Below are 23115 nucleotides of genomic sequence, written 5' to 3'. Positions count from 1 at the left end.
GCAATATGTAATTAAAACCTTGATTTAGCAAACTCTCTTATCTAAGTAATTAAGTTTTGCACCAACAGACTTGGTGGGTGTACCAGTTCAAATACCATCCTCCAAAAGTAATGTATGGGGCTTACTATGTATAAATATACGGCTGTAACCTAAGTCAGTCCACTTGTCAGACGGTGGCAGTGCTTACGTGCCTTCCCTTTGACAAATGGGTCTCAAACTCCTGCAGGAGAATGCACAATAAACTGTGGTGACGATAAGAAGCTGGTCTCCCAAGTTTTATTCAGATTCAACTTTAACATTTGGCATCACGAACAGGATCCCAGTATGGGGAGTGCCAAGCAGATGGGCTGAGTTAGCGGCTGGACCACTCTGGGGACTGTGGAGACCGACCGGGCGCCCAATAGGTATTTTACCTTTTGTCTCTCTCCGTTAGTTCCTTTGGAGGTATGGTCCCTCGCCTGAGACTGATCATATAACCTTGATGGGATCGGGAAAGAATCTGTCGGGAGAAATTTTACCAAATGGGCAGGAGGCAGTACTGGCTAAATTTTACAAAGTGGGCAGGAGGCAGACGTGCCGTGTAAGTTTATCAATTGATCAGGGGATGCCAGCCGGGTGAATTTATCTGATTGTTAATTGAGCTGGAGGCTTTGTGCCGGGTAAATTACTTAGAGAACACGGGTCAACTGCAGTCGATTGATACGAGCAGGCCAGGAGCAGCCCTACACAATCTGTGTGAGAGTTTTCCGGACAAGGAAAAAAGATTTGCAAATGTTGAGTGCGGCGCTGAATAAGAAATTGTGGAACAAAACGTGGCCACTGTGCCGGGGGGAGGGGGGAACCTGGCATATTACCTCGTGAGAACAAACAGTAAGTCTGATATGGAAAAAGAACTGTGGAGAGAAGTGGAAATTGTTGAAAAGGGAATGGAAGGAAAAGGCAGGTGTAAAGTGGAACAGTATATGATCAGCAAGCTGGAGGGATAATGCATGTGACAAAGGGATAGAGGTATGTACTGCAGAAGGAACGCCAAAGGTTGGGAGACGCTAAAAGCGGAGCGTGAATGGGTGGATGGGCACCGAAAACGAGAGCAGGAAAAACAACATAAGCAAACCAAGGGTGGCCTAGGTAGCAGAGAAGGGCAGGAACATCAGTCTGAAGTTCGAACTGTTTGGGAAACAAGGGATCCTGAACCCATGTCTGGCATACCAACCCTGTGTCAGGACAGTGACCGTGATGAGGAGTGGGCACCCCCCACCTTACCAAGGGCCAAGTGCACCCAGTGCTCCTGAACCCCAATCCTCCCAGTACTCAGATACGGTGGCTGCTCAGGTAAAACAGCAGCGGCAGGGAAGGGGAGGCTCTCTATGCCCTGAGATCCAGAATGGGAATACCAAGGATTATTCCGAGACAGGGAGGGAAGAATCCAATAAAACCCCAGAGTTAATGGCTCCATGAAGACGATTGCCGACCCAAATGCGGCCTAATCCACGAGCAGGAGGGACAGTCCTCAGTGATTCCTGTGTACGCACCCTGGAAGCCTCAGGAAATGATAATGATCATGATTCAGCCCCAGATAGAAAAGAAAAACCAGCACAGTTTGCTCAGTATGTCCGCAGTACTACACACATGTTTAATGTGACCCGGGAAGATTCATTCGGTCTCTGCTACGTGTTTCTCCCAGCTAATGAGGGGCAGAAATGGAAAGTAGAATTGAGATACCAAACCTATCAGGAGTTACAGGTGGAAAACCACAATCAGAATGAACAGACAGACCAGATTATTCAAGCCTTGGAAAGGGCTCTCCAGCAACCTGTAAACATCACTAAAGTACCTGAATGCAAACCTAAGCCTGGGGAATGGGGACCAGACTATTGGGAGCGATTTCTGGCCTGCTGCAGCACTTTCGCAGGAGACCAAGCCTTCAATGATGGAAATCCGTCCCCCCAGTTTAATGCCTTTCTGCTCCAATGCTTACCAACTAAGTTAGCCAACGTGATTAAAACAAATAATATGGATCGGCCTGACAATGATCAAAATCAAATGTGACGAGCTTTGACATATTATTGGGACCCGGCTTTCGAATTCCGATCAACCCCGAAAGGAACTAATATTAGACCTGAATATGTTCAGCGGGTAGAAGGATGCAAGCGGGCTTTATCTGGGGATCAGAAATGGGAACACAAACCTACCAAGGGACAGATAGGGACAAAAACTGTTTGGAAATTGACAAGCAAGGACGCTTCCTGCTGTGAGTACCACCCCTCAGGAAAACCCAATGAAATATTGCAAGTTGCTGCAATTCCAATTCCATTTACGGGGGCCACCACAACCACTCTCGATCAGGAAATAGTACTGGAAAAGGGATTCCAGCCATCAGACGCTACAATCACTGTGTCTGGGTTCGAAGGCACGGAACATACGTATTCACGTACCCAGCCACTGCAGGTGGAATTCCAGTGTGAGGTTTCATTTACAGTCACCACCAGTCTGGGGTGTAATCCAGCAGGGAGAGACTTGCTCAGTCCGCTGGAAGTCGAGATTCTATGCACGGACAAGGGTGTCTCCCTGGGACTAGCGAACAACCAACAGCTTCCCCAGTTTCCGACCTCTCAGTGGTGGGCACTTTATCTGGACTCCACTGCATTTGAACCCCTTCTGCCAGCGGCCAACCCTCATGTGACCCTGGGCTATGACCCTAAGGGGTGCTCAACTGAGGAAAGCTAATATTATGCACCCCTCGAGGGACAGAAGTTCCCAGGCATGGTGATTGGAGATGTTAAAGGAAGAGAGGACTGTGCATTACTGGCCGAAGTTCCGGATTTCCTTTGGCGAAAGACAGGACTGGTGGTTCCCCATACCACCGTTAGGGTTTTCCCTGGGTTCAAGCCAAAGAGCCTCGGGTTCCTTGCCTACACCCTGACGAAACAAGCCTCCAGCACCGATGGTGAATAACAAGGCTTGGCCACCGGCCAACTCCGATACTGGAAGGAGTTGAAGGTGAAGGTAAGACATTCTTTTAATTTTGACTGAACCCAAGACGTTGTACCCCATCTCTGGGCAATTTCAGGCCATGAAGTCGGCCGCACCAACTGCCCCCTGTCCAGATCACCGTGAAAGAAGGACAGACTCTCCCATCCATTCCGCAATACCCCCTCAAGCCCGAGGCAACATTCTATGAGGATGGAAGCTCTTTTGTGGATCCAGCAGGGAAACGATGTGATAGTGACGGACAGTGAAGTAATGGAAGCAGCTGTCTCCGCCCAGAAGGTTGAGCTGTTTGCTATAACTCGTGCCTGTATCCTAGCAACAGACTAAAGGGCAGACATTTACACAGATTCCCGTTATGCACTGACTATGGGGCTTTGGGGATTCCTGACTTCCTTTGGCCACCCCATTAGTAATGCTTCCTTTGCAGACAAGTTACTCACCGCTCCACAGTTACCTCGAGCTTTGGTTATTATTAAATATGCAACCCACACTGGGGAATCTGATGACATATTTAAGGGTAATACTAGGGCTGATGCAGCGGCCGAACAGACAGCCCTGAACCCCACACTTTTAGTAGCCTCGGGAACCCAGCAAGCTCCAATCAGACACATGCCAAACATGGGGGAAATACATAAGTTCCATGGGGACGCCCCTGAAGGAAAACGCAAACTGTGGTCCCAAATGGGTTGCCACCTTGAACCTCAGACCAATTTATGGGTGACCCCTGCAGGACAGGTCTGTGTTCCCTCTGTGTTCTCACCTATTCTGATAGATTATGTACATAATTGTACACACCTGGGCGAGGAGGGAATGCTTAATACATTATTACCATCTTGGCGGCACCCTGATCTCCAGAAACTAGCTGAAGAGTGAGCCACAGCACGCTCAATTTGTAAAAAGAAATGAATGCTGGAAAGGGGATGCCACGTGGTTCCAGAACTACCTCCTTGCCTCGTGGACCTTTTTCTTGTTTACAACTTGATTTTACAGAATTACCTAGAGTACACTGTTGTCAGTGTTGCTTAGTGATAGTAGATGTATTTAGCAGATGGACTGAAGCTGTTCCTACAACTAATAATACCGCTATGAGCGTTGTGAAAATACTCCTGAAAGAATTAATTCCTCGCTATGGACGTTTAGAAATGATAAGCTCGGACAATTGGCCACATTTTGTTGCAAAAATAAATGAGGAAATCTGTAAAGAAATTGCTATAAAACCACAGTTCCACTGCACCCATCATCCGAAAGCAGCCGGCATAGTGGAACGAGCCAATGGTACCTTGAAAGATAAGTTGGCCAAACTGACACAAGAAACTGGACTGACCTGGTTGGAGGTTTTCCCCTTGGCCCTATTCCATATGAGAATCACGCCATCAAGTAAGACGGGGTTGTCACCTGCAGAAATTATCTACGGGAAGCCAATGAGAACCCCATGGGGACCCCGACCTCGTTTGCCGCTCCTCCCTGAGAACGTACCTGCAACATTGGATATACAGACCTTGGGGGAGGAGATGGGAAAATACTTGTGCAAATTAACTAAAACTCTGCAAAGCTTGCGTTCCCAGGTACGACAGGCCTACCGAGAGGACGACCCCACCATCCAGCCTGGAGATTTTGTCCTGCTGAAGAACTGGGATGGGAAGGTGTTGGGACCGAGGTGGAAAGGACTGTACCGAGTGCCACTGACAACACCTACTGCAGTGAAGGGGGAAGGGCCGCTCCGGAGGGTACGTCGAATGGACTGTAAACACGTTACTGGCCGGACTGATAAGGACTGAAAACCGTACTGGCTAATGCTGACTTTAATGACCCGAAGGGGACCTGCCCCTGTCTCGGGAGCCCCCAGGTTCACACTTTCCTGTCCCTCTGCCACACCTACGCTAAGCAAGTGGAGCGGGGAGCACATTGGGTATGTGCCGAAATTCCCCAGCACGGTAAGACTACGAACCCCATGTCAGTGGTGCCCCTGAATACCAGTGAAGTAAATTCAGTCATGGTGTTTTCTGGTAGCCGTAATGGTGGCATTATCAATTGCACCATATCCAGGTCTGGAAGGCCAGACACCGTGTTATGTTGATGAAGGTGTTGCTTTGAGGGACGGAGTCGTCGGTCCCCTCCAGGCTATGGCTGGGGATACGAGTTACCTCTCCAGCAGTGGTCAGTACCACTTGTTGGTGTGACCACAGTGAGAGTGCACCCTACGAAGTGGGAGGTAGTGACTGTACCAAGAACCAAACATATCATACCCCTGGACCAGTAAATGGAACTTACTGGGTTTGTGGAAAAACATAGAAACATAGAAAATAGGTGCAGGAGTAGGCCATTCAGCCCTTCGAGCCTGCACTGCCATTCAGTACGATCATGGCTGATCGTCCAACTCAGAGCCCTGTACCTGCCTTCCCTCCATACCCCCGATCCCTTTAGCCACAAGGGCCATATCTAACTCCCTCTTAAATATAGCCAATGTACTGGCCTCAACTGTTTCCTGTGGCAGAGAATTCCACAGATTCACCACTCTCTGTGTGAAGAAGTTTTTCCTCATCTCGGTCCTAAAAGGCTTCCCCTTTATCGTTAAGCTGTGACCCCTCATTCTGGACTTCCCCAACATCGGGAACAATCTTCCTGCATTTAGCCTGTCCAATCCCTTTAAGATTTTATACGTTTCAATCAGATCCCCCCTCAATCTTCTAAATTCCAACGAGTATAAGCCTAGCCAATCCAGTCTTTCCTCATATGAAAGTCCTGCCATCCCAGGAATCAATCAGGAAAACGGGGCCTATCCCTGGCTGTCGGGAGAAAGAACAGGGCAGCGGCACGGAGCCACACCCGACCGGACGGGTCCTCCAGGGCGGGACGAGGGTTGGAGTGGTCGCTGCTGTTTGGCCGACCGTGTGTCACACTGGAGGATCCTGGATCACCCCCAATGGAATAGGCAACGAAGGCATATAACGGATTGGGGATGGTTGCCTTCCCCTCCTGTGGGGGAGCCAGAAATTCCAGGGAAATAATTAATTCAGCAGCCGCTCTGGAAGAATTGGCCAATAATACAGCTGGAGCGCTGACTGACACTCAGCACAGGTAACAGAGATATCCACTAGGATGATTACAATTCACCAAACGGTGCTACAGAACCGGATGGCCTGAGACTTTACACTGGCAGAGAAAGGAGGGACCTGGGCTTTGTCACAGAGCCCAGAGTCTGGGAACAGCTAGATGGGAGGAAGCAGATGGTGATGATGGGAGGCTGTTTATTGGAGTCCAGGCCCACGCCTCGTGGAGTTCCCCAGGGTTACACCCATTGCTACATGTCATCTAAATCAATAATCTGGTTGAGAATGCACAGGGTATGGGGAGTGAGTTTGCAACAAGTCATTTCAAACAATTATTTCTCTTTCTCTCTCCACACTCAGAACAGACCAAAAGCTACTTCAGAAGATGCAAGTTCTTCAAATGAACAAACACTGAGGGAACGTGAGTGACTTTAAAGAGCTGGGATACTGACAGTACATTACCAGACCTGGAGTGATTGCAACTGGGTCTGACAGAGGCATAACTGGTATTTCTGGGCACATTCAGTCTCACCACAACTATTCCCTACCTTAATTTGTACAGATATGTAATGTCTAAAGGACCAGTATTTGAGTAAATGAGACTCACCAAACTTGCTCCTGACTGAATTAATGGAAACCCTGAGTCAGAAGGGTTCTCTCCAGTTGGTGCTCTCAGTCCTCGGAAATAATAGTCACGGAAATAATAAATAGTAATAGAAAAATAGTAATAAATAGTTAAATAGTAATATGTAAATTATGCCAGTAAATTATGAAATAAGTCCAGGACCAGCCTATCGGCTCAGGGTGTCTGATCCTCCAAGGGAGGAGTTGTAAAGTTCTGTGGAGCTCTGGAATTCATATATTTCTTGCATCTTGGTTTAGTGCTTGACATTATAAAAAGCCCTATTCATATATATACGATGTCACACCCAATTTGTGTACCTGCTCATTACATGAATGGGACAAGGAAGTTGCCCAGTACATGAAATGAGCAGGTACACACACTGGGTGTGACATACCAGGGGTGATTGATAGGTTCGTGGTCTAAGGTGGAAGGAGTCAATTTTAGAAAACGTGTCAATTTTCAATGATCTGAAACAGAAATACCACAACAGTTATTAACTTCAAACTTTCTGCATGATCACTCACAGAGCGGAACTACACGTACATGTAACGACAGCTGTAAACTTCAGGCCTTCTAACTTAGGCCAGAAACTTATCAACCACCCCTCGTTCAGCTCCAGCACCTAAAAGATTGTCACTGCACCCCTGCTCCAGCCGTCAGTCAGAGCCCGGGCCCGGGACTTTCCCGATCCACCGGCCCCGATTCACACAAACCCGAGATTTGTTTCCACTCACCGCCGCCCCAACAGGAGAACCGCCAACGGCAGCGGCATTCGGCACCGCGCATGCGTTTAGCAGGAGGTTCGCTGCAGCGCCACCAGTGGCCGGAGGTCCATGCAGCGCCACCAGTGGCCGGAGGTCGATGCAGCGCCACCAGTGGCCGAAGGTCCATGCAGCGCCACCAGTGGCCGGAGGCTGGAGCGACAACGGAGAGGTAAATCACAAACACGACAAAGTCTGCAGATGCTGAAAATCCAAAGCAACACAAACAAAATGCTGGCGGAACTCAGCAGGCCGGGCACCATCTATCGAAAAGAGTCAACAGTCGATGTTTCCAGTTGAACCCTCCTTCAGGACTGAAATGCAATGGGGGAAATATCTGAATAAAATCGGGGCGGGAGAGGAAATGTCTCGCTGGAAGGTGATAGGTGAAGCCAGGTAGGTGGGAAAGGTCAAGAGCTGAAGAAAATAGAATCTAATAGGAGACGAGAGTGGAGAACAGGAGAAAGGGATGGAGCAGTGGACCCAGAGACAAGTGATCAGCAGGTGAGAGGACGTGAAAAGTCAGAGAGGAAGAGAGGGAGTGGGAGGGAGGGGTGAGGGGGAGATTTGTTCAAAGGAAGGAGAAATCGATATTCATGCCATCGGGTTGGGGAGGGAGTATTCAGACGGAATATAAGGTGCTGATCCTGGACCCTGAGGTGGCTTCACCTTGGCACAAGAGGAGGCGATGGGTTGACGCGTCGGGACGGGAATGGGAATGGGAATGGGAATGAAAATGTTTGGACACCGGGAAGTCCCGCTCGGAGCGGATAGTTCAAAGGTTAATTTACTGTCAAAGCAAATATCCGTGAACAACTGAGTTTTTGTTCTCCTCCACAGAGCCACGAAACAAAGAAAGAGCATGGAAGTCGATCAGAGAGAAAAATCAAACTCCCAGCCCACCCCCCGCATAAGAAAGAACGGCATCCCGATCATCAACCCCCAAAACCCACCCCTCCCGCACAAAAGGGAACAATAACATCGACCCCCCCCCAATAAAAACAACCCGACCCCGCACAACTGCGGAGGGTCTGGTGTCACCAGTGTCGAGGCGGCCGCATCGGGAGCAGCGGACACAACGGGCGACCCCGGAAGATTCACAGGTGAAGTGTCGCCTCACCTGGAAGGATGTTTGGACAACGGAGAGAGTTCGGCCGTCCGGCCCTTTCACTGTGACACCCCGAACTCCACATCAAATCCGTCCAAACCAATCTGGGTGAACTTTAATGACCAATAAATATAATTCCTCTCAGTGATCAGCTGTCTGAGTGATCCCCTGACTCTGAGAGGAAGGGGTGTCTCTGGTCCACATTGTCAGGGTGTTGAGTTTACCAGGAGACAGAGACCGCAGGGACGGGAGGTTTTCTGTTGACTAATACACTGTGTGTGGACCCCGCTGGCAATTCTGGTGTTGTGACCCGATGGAGACAAACACCAGGCTGCCCACTCCACCAACAACACGGCACAGCCGGACACATAACAGGGGACTTTACATCTCATAACACTGGATTCAGTGATGAAACCCGTGATTAATGTTGTTGTCCCACCGAAATCATCAGAAACGTCCATTCAGGTGTTTCTAAATACGAGCGCTCCCCCACAGGTGACGTCACACATGTGCACGCACGCGCCTGACGTCACACATGAGCTCCCCAGACCGAGATCTGCCCTCACGTGCGCCGTGTCTTACGTCACCCGCGCGCTGGAGAGCTCGAGCTTTGTCGGTTTAACGGCTGGGCTACTAATCACGTGACTAGACCCTCCGCACCGCTGTCAACAGAGGATTCAGGAGCTGCGCTATTCCCATAGGTGCGAAGCGATGTCAATCACTGGTTACAACCAATAGTAGAGGCGGACCAGCTGAGAGGGCGTTACCCCGCTGAATCAACCTGGCGTCCCTCTCTCCGTCAAAGCGGAACAAATCCCAAAGTAAATGTCCGCTTTCTGATTTATTTCCATTTCCCTCCGAGGGAACAAAATCTTTTACATCAGCTGTTGAGAAAATCACCTTTGTTCTACCCCCATGTGAGATGAGGAGAGGTGAGTTACTAACGGAGAGAGACAAAAGGTAAAATACCTATTGGGCGCCCGGTCGGTCTCCGCAGCCCCCAGAGTGGCCCGGACACTAACTCAGCCTGTCCGCTTGTCTCTCCCTGTACTGGGATCCTGTTCATAATGCCAAATGTTAACATTAAATCTGAATAAAACTCAGTCTGTCCGCTTGTCTCTCCCTGTACTGGGATCCTGTTCATAATGCCAAATGTTAACATTAAATCTGAATAAAACTCAGTCTGTCCGCTTGTCTCTCCCTGTACTGGGATCCTGTTCATAATGCCAAATGTTAACATTAAATCTGAATAAAACTCAGTCTGTCCGCTTGTCTCTCCCTGTACTGGGATCCTGTTCATAATGCCAAATGTTAACATTAAATCTGAATAAAACTCAGTCTGTCCGCTTGTCTCTCCCTGTACTGGGATCCTGTTCATAACGCCAAATGTTAACATTGAATCTGAATAAAACTCAGCCTGTCCGCTTGTCTCTGCCTGTACTGGGATCCTGTTCATAATGCCAAATGTTAACATTGAATCTGAATAAAACTCAGTCTGTCTGCCTGTCTCTCCCCGTACTGGGATCCTGTTCATAACGCCAAATGTTAACATTAAATCTGAATAAAACTCAGTCTGTCCGCTTGTCTCTCCCTGTACTGGGATCCTGTTCATAACGTCAAATGTTAACATTAAATCTGAATAAAACTCAGTCTGTCCGCTTGTCTCTCCCTGTACTGGGATCCTGTTCATAACGCCAAATGTTAACATTGAATCTGAATAAAACTCAGTCTGTCTGCTTGTCTCTCCCTGTACTGGGATCCTGTTCATAACACCAAATGTTAACATTGAATCTGAATAAAACTCAGTCTGTCTGCTTGTCTCTCCCTGTACTGGGATCCTGTTCATAACGCCAAATGTTAACATTAAATCTGAATAAAACTCAGCCTGTCTGCTTGTCTCTCCCTGTACTGGGATCCTGTTCATAACGCCAAATGTTAACATTGAATCTGAATAAAACTCAGTCTGTCTGCTTGTCTCTCCCTGTACTGGGATCCTGTTCATAACGCCAAATGTTAACATTAAATCTGAATAAAACTCAGTCTGTCCGCTTGTCTCTCCCTGTACTGGGATCCTGTTCATAACGCCAAATGTTAACATTGAATCTGAATAAAACTCAGTCTGTCTGCTTGTCTCTCCCTGTACTGGGATCCTGTTCATAACGCCAAATGTTAACATTGAATCTGAATAAAACTCAGTCTGTCTGCTTGTCTCTCCCTGTACTGGGATCCTGTTCATAACGCCAAATGTTAACATTAAATCTGAATAAAACTCAGTCTGTCCGCTTGTCTCTCCCTGTACTGGGATCCTGTTCATAACGCCAAATGTTAACATTGAATCTGAATAAAACTCAGTCTGTCTGCTTGTCTCTCCCTGTACTGGGATCCTGTTCATAACGCCAAATGTTAACATTGAATCTGAATAAAACTCAGTCTGTCTGCTTGTCTCTCCCCGTACTGGGATCCTGTTCATAACGCCAAATGTTAACATTGAATCTGAATAAAACTCAGTCTGTCCGCTTGTCTCTCCCTGTACTAGGATCCTGTTCATAACGCCAAATGTTAACATTAAATCTGAATAAAACTCAGTCTGTCCGCTTGTCTCTCCCTGTACTGGGATCCTGTTCGTAACGCCAAATGTTAACATTGAATCTGAATAAAACTCAGTCTGTCTGCTTGTCTCTCCCTGTACTGGGATCCTGTTCATAACGCCAAATGTTAACATTGAATCTGAATAAAACTCAGTCTGTCTGCTTGTCTCTCCCTGTACTGGGATCCTGTTCATAACGCCAAATGTTAACATTGAATCTGAATAAAACTCAGTCTGTCTGCTTGTCTCTCCCTGTACTGGGATCCTGTTCATAACGCCAAATGTTAACATTGAATCTGAATAAAACTCAGTCTGTCTGCTTGTCTCTCCCTGTACTGGGATCCTGTTCATAACGCCAAATGTTAACATTGAATCTGAATAAAACTCAGTCTGTCTGCTTGTCTCTCCCTGTACTGGGATCCTGTTCATAACGCCAAATGTTAACATTAAATCTGAATAAAACTCAGCCTGTCCGCTTGTCTCTCCCTGTACTGGGATCCTGTTCATAACGCCAAATGTTAACATTAAATCTGAATAAAACTCAGTCTGTCCGCTTGTCTCTCCCTGTACTGGGATCCTGTTCGTAACGCCAAATGTTAACATTGAATCTGAATAAAACTCAGTCTGTCCGCTTGTCTCTCCCTGTACTGGGATCCTGTTCATAACGCCAAATGTTAACATTGAATCTGAATAAAACTCAGTCTGTCTGCTTGTCTCTCCCTGTACTGGGATCCTGTTCACAACGCCAAATGTTAACATTGAATCTGAATAAAACTCAGTCTGTCTGCTTGTCTCTCCCTGTACTGGGATCCTGTTCACAACGCCAAATGTTAACATTAAATCTGAATAAAACTCAGTCTGTCCGCTTGTCTCTCCCTGTACTGGGATCCTGTTCATAACGCCAAATGTTAACATTGAATCTGAATAAAACTCAGCCTGTCCGCTTGTCTCTCCCTGTACTGGGATCCTGTTCATAACGCCAAATGTTAACATTAAATCTGAATAAAACTCAGTCTGTCCGCTTGTCTCTCCCTGTACTGGGATCCTGTTCATAACGCCAAATGTTAACATTAAATCTGAATAAAACTCAGCCTGTCCGCTTGTCTCTCCCTGTACTGGGATCCTGTTCATAACGCCAAATGTTAACATGAAATCTGAATAAAACTCAGTCTGTCCGCTTGTCTCTCCCTGTACTGGGATCCTGTTCGTAACGCCAAATGTTAACATTAAATCTGAATAAAACTCAGTCTGTCTGCTTGTCTCTCCCTGTACTGGGATCCTGTTCGTAACGCCAAATGTTAACATTCAATCTGAATAAAACTCAGTTGATATGGTTTGGAAAACCAGGTCCCAATAATATGTCAAAGCTCGTTGCATTTGATTTTGGTCATTGTCAGGCCAATCCATATTATTAGTTTTAATCATGTTGGCTAATTTAATTGGTCAGCATTCTTAATTACTTAGATAAGAGAGTTCGCTAAATCAAGGTTTTAATTACAGATTGATATATTGTCCAGCCCTTATCAGGTATTCCCTTTGCAAGGCCCTGATTTAATTACAGAGAGATGTTCATTCCTGTCCTAATCGGCGAGTCCTCCTCCCTTTACTCAAATGAGCATACAATGTATAATATTATCAACTAATGAGAGTACAATGTATAATGTTATCAGCTCTCAGTGTGTCTCTCTGCAAGCCGCAGGGAACCAGTAATGAGCCTGTCTTAGCTAACCGCAGAAGACAGAGTTTACTTCAGTTCAAAAATTCCTAAACAGTCCCAGTTATCCTTGCAGCCAGAGGTTACATAGGATCAAAATGATTTTCTTTATATATCCTCAATTCCTCAGGAGGGTTCAGGGGAAATATTTATGTACAATACAGAAACTGGTGTCACCTGTGTGTATTGTGGTGATGCAAAAGTTGCTGGAGAATTTACAAGTGGGAAGAAGTGGAGTGATATTTTGAAATCTGACTTTTTGAAGCGTAATTTAGCAAGCAAACCACATATGGACAATGTGCAAAAGCTCTGGTGAGAAAATCTTTCATTACCCGTTACAGGCCTGTTACATAGGTTGTGTGAGAGTGCAGATGGGACTCGATCAAACCCAGAAGAGATCAAAGTTCTTATCGACAATGATTTGATAGCTGTTAAAATGAATACCACTCTATATAAAATTCACTGTGCACACTAGGTAGAAAAAGCACAATACTAGATTTATGTGCACACTGGTCATTACAAATTAGAGGGGACATTGGTGGGAAGGTGGGGAGACCTCCAGTGTCACTGATGCCCTCACCTACAAGATGTACATCCAGCTGCAGCTTGTAACCCTGCAGTTTAAGGGGTTGGAACTTGAAATGGATGAATTCCGGATCATCCAGGAGCTGGAGGGGGTGATAGATATGACATGAAGAGAGGTGAGTTACACCTGAAGTGCAGGGCACAGGAAACTTGGTGAGAGTCAGGAAGGGGAATGAGGTTAAATAGCCATCGCAGAGTACTCTTGTGTCCATCCCACACAACAACAGGTGGACCACTTTAGAAACTGTTGGGGGGATTTACCTGGCAGAGGAAAGTCAAGGGATGATAGGGGATTCGTTCATTAGGGGAACAGAACAAGAGGGGACTAATATCCTAGTGGTAAGGCTCGCTAGTGCTAGTGTGGGGAGAGGATGATGTGGTTAAAATAAGTTGTTGGGGGAATGGGAGCCAGAATGACAGAACAGATAGTGGAGAGGGTGAATTGAATTGAATTGACTTTTATTACATACATCCTTCATATACATGAGGAGTAGAAATCTTTACATTATGTCTCCAGCTAAATCAGCAATGTGTAATTTATAGTAAATTATAATAAATAGTTTGTACATAGGTCAGTCAATATAACATAGTTATGGAATTGTATCAGCATGAATTAATCAGTCTGATGGCCTGGTGGAAGATGATGTCCCGGAGCCTGTTGGTCCTTTTGCTGTGGTACCGTTTCCTGGATGGGAGCAGCAGGAACAGTTTGTGGTTGTGGTGAATTGGGTCCCCAATATCCTTTGGGCCCTTTTTACACACCTGTCTCTGTAAATGTCCTGAATAGTGGGAAGTTCACATCTACAGATGTGCTGGGCTGTCCGCACCACTCTCTGCAGGTTCCTGTGATTAAGGGAAGTACAGTTCCCATACCAGGCAGTGATGCAGCCAGTCAGGATGCTCTCAATTGTGTCCCTGTAGAAAGTTCTTAGGATTTGGCGCCCCATCCCAAACTTCTTCAGCCGTCTGAGGTGAAAGAGGTGCTGGTGTGCTTTTTTCACAACACAGCCGGTATGTACAGACCATGTGAGATCCTCGGTGATGTTTATTCCGAGGAACTTAAAGCTGTTCACCCTCTCAAACCCAGATCCATTGATGTCAATAGGGGTTAGCCTGTCTCCATTCCTCCTGTCATCCACAATCAGCTCCTTTGTTTTTGTGACAATGAGGGAGAGTTTGTTTTCTTGACACCAGTCAGATGTTGTTCAGACCTCAGATAGAGTCAGCGATCAAATGGTTGAGTATGGTGCGATGAATGTGCTGAGCTGTGTATATCACAATGCAAGAAGCATCGTAGGAAAGCCAGATGAGCTCAGGACAGGGAATTATCATATTGTAGCCATTACTGGGACTTGGTTGCACCCAACGGTCTGAGGGATTTAGAGGAACAAATTTGTAGAGAGATCGCAGACCGTGCCAAGAAACAAAGATGACCTTAATCAGTACCTAGAATTCCCAACGTACGCCTTCTTAACCACAGAGTCAACCTGCGTAGCAGCTTTGAGTGACTTATGGACTCGCACCACAAGATCCCTCTGATCCTCTACACTGCCAAGAGTCTCACCATTAGTACTATATTCTGCCATCATATTTGACCTACGAAAGTGAACCACCTCACACTTATCTGGGTTGAATTCCATCTTCTACTTCTCAGCCCAGTTTTGCACCCTATCAATGTCTGCTGTAATCTCTGACAGCCCTCCACACTATCCACAACACCTCCAACCTTTGTGTCATCAGCAAATTTACTAACCCATCCCTCCACTTCCTCATCCAGGTCATTTATAAAAATCACAAAGAGTAGGGGTCCCAGAACAGATCCCTGAGGCACACCACTGGTCACCGACCTCCATGAAGAATATGACCTGTCTACAACCACTCTTTGCCTTCTGTGGGCAAGCCAGATCTGGATCCACAAAGCAATCTCCCCTTGGATCCCAGGCCTCCTTACTTTCTCAATAAGCCTTGCATGGTGTACCTTATCAAATCAAATGTTCTTCTGATGTTAGCCTTAAACTAGACTGGTGTTTAATATTGTGGATCTGTAAAAGATAAATCAGTTCTGTTTCAAATCTCATGTCACAGATACTTACTGTCTCTGCCACACTCACATTGAACACTAGAGAGGCCACTCAGTCCGTCTGGTCCCTGCCCATGTTTCTGTTCCATATCAGTATTGTAAAATCTAGCCCTACCGTTCACTTCACCTCTCACTCTCCCCATGATGACAGGTTGCAACTAGTCACTACTCTGCAGGAGAAGAGATTTCCCTTGAATTTCATAGAATCATAGAAATCTAGAGCAGATTACAGGCCCCTCAGCTCACAATGTTGTGCCAATCATGTAACCTACTCCAGAAACTGCCTGGAATTTCCCGACCGCATTGCCCTCTATTTTCCTAAGCTCCATGTACCTGTCTATTGGTAATCATTTTCCAATGTTCTATAGATTCAGGATCAGTTCCTGTGGATTGGAGGGTAGCTAATGTTATCCCACTTTTGAAGAAAGGAGGGAGTGAGAAAACAGGCAATTATAGAAACATAGAAAATAGGTGCAGGAGTAGGCCATTCGGCCCTTCAAGCCTGCACCGCCATTTATTATGATCATGGCTGATCATCCAACTCAGAACACTGCCCCAGCCTTCCCTCCATACCCCCTGACCCCCGTAGCCACAAGGGCCATATCTAACTCCCTCTTAAATATAGCCAATGAACTGGCCTCAACTGTTTCCTGTGGCAGAGAATTCCACAGATTCACCACTCTCTGTGTCCCTGTAGAAAGACCTTCGGATTTTGGGCCCCATCCCCAACTTCTTCAACTATCTGAGTTGAAAGAGGTGCTGCTGTGCTCTTTTTACAACACAGCCGGTATGTACAGACCATGTACATGAAAGATGGCAAATGGAGTTTAATGCTGGTAAGTGTGAGGTGCTACATTTTGGTAGGACTAATCAAAATAGGACATACATGGTAAATGGTAGGGCATTGAAGAATGCAGTAGAACAGAGGGATCTGGGAATAATGGTGCATCATTCCCTGAAGGTGGAATCTCATGTGGATAGGGTGGTGAAGAAAGCTTTTGGTATGCTGGCCTTCATAAATCAGAGCATTGAGTATAGGAGCTGGGATGTAATGTTAAAATTGTACAAGGCATTGGTAAGGCCAAATTTGGAGTATTGTGTACAGTTCTGGTCACCGAATAATAGGAAAGATGTCAACAAAATAGAGAGAGGACAGAGATGTACTAGAATGTTACCTGGGTTTCAGCACCTCAGTTACAGAGAAAGGTTGAACAAGTTGGGTCTTTATTTTTTTGGAGCGTAGAAGGTTGAGGGGGTCTTGACAGTGGAATTTAAAATTATGAGGGGGATAGATAGAGTTGACGTGTATAGGCTTTTTTCATTGAGAGTAGGTGAGATTCAAACAAGAGGACATGAGTTGAGTGTTAGGGGGCAGAAGTTTAGGGGTAACATGAGGAGAACTTCTTTACTCAGAGAGTGGTAGTTGTGTGGAATGAGCTTCCAGCAGAAGTGGTAGAGGCAGGCTCGATATTGTCATTTAAAGTAAAATTGGATAGCTATATGGACAGGAAAGGAATGGAGGGTTATGGGCTGAATGCAGGTTGGTGGGACTAGGTGAGAGTAAGCATTCAGCATGGACTAGAAGGGCTGAGATGGCCTGTTTCCATGCTGTAATTGTTATATGGTTATATGTGAGATCCTTGGTGATGTTTATGCTGAGGAACTTAAAGCTGTTCACCTTCTTAACCCCAGATCCATTGATGTCAATAGGGGTTAGCCTGTCTCCATTCCTCCTGTCGTCCACAATCAGCTCATTTGTTTTTGTGACAATGAGAGAGAGTTTGTTTTCTTGACACCAGTCAGATGTTGTTCAGACCTCAGACAGAGTCAGCAATCAAATGGTTGAGCATGGTGCGATGAATGTGCTGAGCTGTGTGTATCACAATGCAAGAAGCCAGATGAGCTCTTGGACAGGCCTCCCATTTACCAAGCACACCTTTTCCATAAAGCAGCCTGTCCCAGTCCACAGTTGCCAGATCCTATTATCTTAATTCCAGGTGTTGATCCATGCCCTGAACACATCTGCCTTTCCTACGCTGCTCCTTGTATTGAAATATACAAGATTGAGCATATTTACTGCACCATGCTCAACGTTTCTCATTCCTGAATTTGTCTGAGGACTGAACAACATCTGTCTCCATAACCCCTCCACTATCTGTTCTGTTATTCAGGCTCCCATTCCCCCTGCAACTTTAGTTTAACCCCCCCCCTCTACCCCCACCTCCCACCATGCAGCTCCATCACCCCTTTGGCTTTCCTCCCCCAGATCAATAAAAAGGAGGTGCATACCAGGTACAGGCAGATAGGAACAAATGGGGTACTTATGAGATACAGGAAATTCAAGTGAACACTTATGAAAGAAATAAAAGAAGACATCAGGTTGCCTCAGCAGACAAGGTGAAGAAGAATGCTCATGGATTCTGCAGGTATGTTGAGTGTGAAAAGATTGCAAGGGAAAAATTAATACTCTGCAAGATCAGAATGGTAATCCATATGACGAGACAAAATAGATGTGGGAGATTTTTTGCTCAGGAGATGGACACAGAGTCTATAGAAGTGAGGCAAAGCAGCATCAACTTCATGGACCCTGTACAGATTACAGAGGTGGAGGTGTTTACTGTCTGAAGGCAAATTAGCGTCGATCAATCCCCAGGGCCTAACAAGTTGTTCCCTAGGACCCTGCGGCTGACAACTGCAGAAATTGTCGGGGCACAAGGACAGATATTTAAATCATCCTGAGTGACAGGTGAGATATTGGAGGATTGGAGAACAGCCAATGTTGTTCCAGTGTTCAAGGAAGGCTCTAAAAATAAAATAGGAAATTATACGTGGGTGAGCCTGACATCAGTAGTGGGAAAGTTATTGGAATGTGTGTGCCAGTAGAAAGTTCTTTGGATTTGGGGCCCCATTCCAAGCTTCTGGTGAAAGAGGTACTGTTGTGCGTTTTTCACAACACAGCCAGTATGTCCAGACCATATGAGATCCTCAGTGATGTTTATGCCGAGGAACTTAAAGCTGTTCACCCTCTCAACCCCAGACCAATTGATGTCAATAGGGGTTAGCCTGTCTCCATTCCTCCTGCCGTCCACAATCAGCTCCTTTGTTTTTGTGACAATGAGGGAGAGTTTGTTTTCTTGACACCAGTCAGATGTTGTTCAGACCTCAGATAGAGTCAGCAATCAAATGGTTGAGTATGGTGCGATGAATGTTCTGAGCTGTGTATATCACAATGCAAGAAGCATCGTAGGAAAGCCAGATGAGCTCAGAAGAGGGAATTATGATATTGTAGCCATTATTGGGACTTGTTTGCCCCCTACAGTCCGAGGGATTTTGAGGAACAAGTTTGTGGAGAGATCGCAGACTATGTCAAGAAACAAAGGTTTATTCAGTAAGTGATTTTAACTTTCCATATATTGACTGGGACTCCCATACTGTAAAAGGACTAGATGGGGTTGAGTTTGTCAAATGTGCCCTTAATCAGTGTGTAGAATTCCTGACGTAGAAGTGTGCAATAAGCTGATGATCCAGGGCTGGTGACAGAATTTAGTGATCATAATGCTATGAGATTCAACGTAAATATGGAAAAAGAGTGGTCTGGACCATGGGTTGAGATTCTAACTTCAAGAGAAGTCAATTTTAATGGTTTCAGAAAAGATCTGACAGGTGTGGTTTAGGACAGGCGTTTTCTGGCAAAGGAGTACTTGGTAAGTGGGAGGCCTTCAGAAGTGAAATTTTGATGGTGCAGAGATTGTACGTGCCTGCCAAATAAAAGTTGAAAGGTAACTGGTGCAGGGAACCTTGGTTTTCAAGAGATACTGAGGCCCCAGGTATTTTGTTCCTCTAAATGTCTCAGACTGTTGGGTGCAACCAAGACTGTTAAATGACCACAATATCATAATTCCACCCCCGAGGTCATCCAACTTGTTTTAGTCGTTTTCTGTTGGTTTCTAAAAGCTTCCCAACAGTTTTTGCTCTTTTGTTTGCCCTCTCTTTGGATTTTATATTGGCTTTGGCTTCTCATTTCAGCCATGGTTGTTTCCTCCTGCCTTTCCAATGCTTCCTCTTCTTTGGGATGTGTTGATCACTCAGCTCCCGAATTGCTCCCAGAAGCTCCAGCCATTACTGCTTCATTGTCACTCCTACCTATTCCCTTCCAAACAAGTTTGACCAGCTTCTCTGTCATAGAAACATGGAGAAGTTCAGTACAGAAACAGGCTATTTGACCCATCTAGTCAACACTGAAAAAACATTTAATCTGTCTAATGAAACTACCTGCACCGGGACCATCGCCCTCCATACTCCCACCATCCAGGCTCCCATCCAAACTTCTTTTAAATGGTGAAACTGAGCTGATATTCACCACTTGTGCATTCCATACTCTCATGACCATTTCAGTAAAGAGCTTTTCCAAATGTTTCCGATAAATTTTATCCTTCCCCACTGACCCATGACCTCTGGTTGTTAACCCACCCAACCTCAGTGGAAAAAGCTGCTCTCATTTTCTCTATTTATACCCTCAAAATTTTGTATGCTTCTGCCAAATCCTCAAAGCAATGTATAATTTCTTGTTTATGTTTGGAGCCTTTTTTGGTGTATAAGATGATGAGAGCATTGATCATGTGGATAGCCAGAGGTTTATTCCCAGGGCTGAAATGGCTAACACGAGGGGGCATAGTTTTAAGGTGTTTGTTAATAGATACCGAGGGAATGTCAGGGGTAAGTTTTTTACACACAGAGTGGTGGGTGCGTGGAATGCACTGCCGGCTATTTGTGTGAGAGTGTTTCAGTTACTGTGGGGCCAAGAATCCATGCAGCTCAGTGGGAACAGGGAATAATACCAATGGCGAGAGTCAAACTGAGCCAGGTCACAGACTGGAGATGGCAGAAATACCCCATTCTTAGAGAGACAGGAAGAGCATCAGAGAATTTGATGGTCATTCCAGATACCAGCACTGTGCCCTGTTAGAAGATGATTTCTCTCTCCAACTTGTGTTGAACTTCACTGTAACAGTGTGATGCCAGATCACACGTTGACAACTCAAGTGACCTCATCTGAAAGGCTGTCCAACACAGTTTGATAGATTTTGTAAATCTTTTTTTTTACAGGTTAAAAATGACAAGGAATTTGTCTACTGGAATCTCGAACACAATACGCCAGTTTTGCTGTCTCTGTCCAGATATTTAAGAAGTGGAGCAAGGGATTCACTCGATCATCCTTCCTGCTCAGACTGTGGGGAGGGATTCTCTCGATCATCAGACTGACTGGCATTCCCGTCATTTTACACAGGGAGGAACCCATTCATCTGCTCATACAGTGGGAATGGATTCAGTCGGTCTTCTGAACTGAAGGTACATCAGCAAGTTCACACTGGACAAGGCCATTCACCTGTTGCGTGTGTGAGAAGGGATTCAGTCGGTCTTTCCACCTGTGGACACTCCATTCAGCTCACACTGGGCGGAGGCTGGTCATCTGCTGAATTTATGGGGAAGAATTCACTCGATCATCTGACCTAATGGCTCACCAGTCAGTTCACACTGGGGAGTGGCCATTCATCTGCTCAGACTGTGGGAAGGGATTCACTTCGTCATCCCAACTGAAGGTACATCAGCGAATTCACACTGGAGAGAGGCCGTTCACCTGCTCAGACTGTGGGAAGGGATTCACTTGCTCATCCCCACTGAAGGTACATCAGCGAGTTCACACTGGGGAGAAGCCATTTGCCTGCTCGGACTGCGGGAAGGGGTTCATTTGCTCATCTAAACTGAAGTTACATCAACGAGTTCACACTGGAGAGAGGCCGTTCACCTGCTCAGGCTGTGGGAAGGGATTCACTTGCTCATCCGAACTGAAGGTACATCAGCGAGTTCACACCGGGGAACGGCCCTTCATCTGCTCGGATTGTGGGAAGGGATTCACTTTGTCATCTCAGCTACTGGGACACCAGTCAGTTCACACTGGGGAGTGGCCATTCAACTGCTCAGTCTGTGGGAAGGGATTCACTTGCTCATCTAAACTGAAGGTACATCAGCGAGTTCACACCGGGGAGAGGCCATTCACCTGCTCAGACTGTGGGAAGGGATTCATTCGGTCATCTCACCTGCAATCACACCGGTCAGTTCACACTGGGGTGTGGCTATTCACCTGCTCAGTGTGTGGTAAGGGATTCACTCAGTCATCTCTGCTGCAGAGACACCAGCGAGTTCACCCTGGTTAGAGGCTGATCAGCTACTCAGACGTTGGGAAGAGATTCTCTCAGCCAAATCAACCAAATTTGCATCATTGAGTTCACACTGGGGAGAGGCTGTTCACCTGCTGTGAATGTGGTAAAGGATTCATTCAGTTATCTATCCTTATGACACACTACCAGGTTCACACTGGGGAGAGGCTGTTCACCTGCTGTGAATGTGGTAAAGGATTCACTCAGTTATCTATCCTTATGACACACTACCAGGTTCACACTGGGGAGAGGCTGTTCACCTGCTGTGAATGCGGAAGCGATTCACTCAGTCATCTTGCCGAATGTAACTATCGCTTCAGCTAGCAGCTTAATATAGGGGGTGATAGCCCCCAGCCCAGTCAAGCTTAAGAAATCTCATTTGGGTGGATGCTGTGCGATGTCTCCCCTGTTACAAATCAGTACCCTGAAATAACAAACAGTACACAATATGTGATTAAACGATTGAGCTTTATAATTCTGACTTTGACTATAGGGTTCGTAAAGAAAACAAAAAAAAGAGCCCACTCTCTCTATTCACGTCTTCTCATCTCTCCCCAGCAAAAGACCACGAAAATCTCCCTTCCAGACTCACAAGAGAGAACATTTCTGTTATTGAATAGCCCCGCACTCCAAAACCCTGTTATCTCCAGTCATAACCTAAACATTTCTGCTACAGAGAAACCGTGATGTTACTATTGTGTCCACTCTTTTTCTGAAAGTTTATTTAAGTAATCTTGTAAATTGTCTGGCAGCCTGTTTCTTTTCTGTTTTCGATTTGTTTTGTCTGTGCTCCACCTGGTACTGTATTTCCTTGGTATTGTTTTATCTTCAATATATTTTGTCTTTGTAAAATTGAAAATTGTAAATAAAGTAATTTAAAAAAAAAGATCCCGGTGTGAGGTGCTCCACTGGTCAAGGCACATGTGCGTGGTGGGAATGGTTATATCTATTGAGGGAGTTGTTCCTGCTTGTTTATCCTGTAATATTATATCCGGATGGTTATTATGGATTGTCCTATCTGAAATAATGTATTGATTATCATATACTTTGTGAGATTCTGACTCTAAAACTGGATCAGGCTCGAATATATTTTGCCTTAATGAAGTGATGAAGGTCATTCATCAGTTTGTATTTTAAAGCAAGATTCTGGTGAATGATATTTGCCACTTGATTGTAATCAAATTGAGTTCAACTTCTGCAGGATCCTGGAATGTGTTGGATTGTGTCTGGTTTCTCTCGATATTCCCCGCATTTATTGCCTTGTTTGTTTGTATTGTACAACGTTTGCATGTAGTTTTGATTTTTTTCTTATTTTTCTTAACCACCTTGTCCTGTATTTCTGCAAGGAACCCCTCTGTTTCTGGGAAGAGGTCTCCAACTCCTTGTCAACATCTGG

General features: G+C 45.8%; 2 protein-coding genes across 14 annotated transcripts in view; both read right to left on the bottom strand.

Annotated features, from left to right (window-relative positions):
• Positions 1 to 7437, bottom strand: part of LOC140208709 (uncharacterized) — a 53367-nt gene extending 45930 nt beyond the window's left edge. For all 3 annotated transcript variants that reach the window (XR_011888883.1, XR_011888881.1, XM_072277586.1), the window contains exon 1: positions 7401 to 7437. The gene's annotated coding sequence lies outside the window, so the exon portion shown is untranslated. The remainder of the gene's footprint in view (positions 1 to 7400) is intronic.
• LOC140208694 (NACHT, LRR and PYD domains-containing protein 3-like) overlaps positions 1 to 23115 on the bottom strand; it is a 247788-nt gene that overhangs the window by 122351 nt on the left and 102322 nt on the right. The window lies entirely within an intron of this gene.

Source organism: Mobula birostris, chromosome 13 (genome assembly GCF_030028105.1).
Source record: "Mobula birostris isolate sMobBir1 chromosome 13, sMobBir1.hap1, whole genome shotgun sequence".
In the NCBI taxonomy this organism is placed as follows: domain Eukaryota; kingdom Metazoa; phylum Chordata; class Chondrichthyes; order Myliobatiformes; family Myliobatidae; genus Mobula; species Mobula birostris.
Note: the sequence above shows the minus strand (reverse complement) of the source record. Positions and strands in the feature narration are given on the sequence as shown.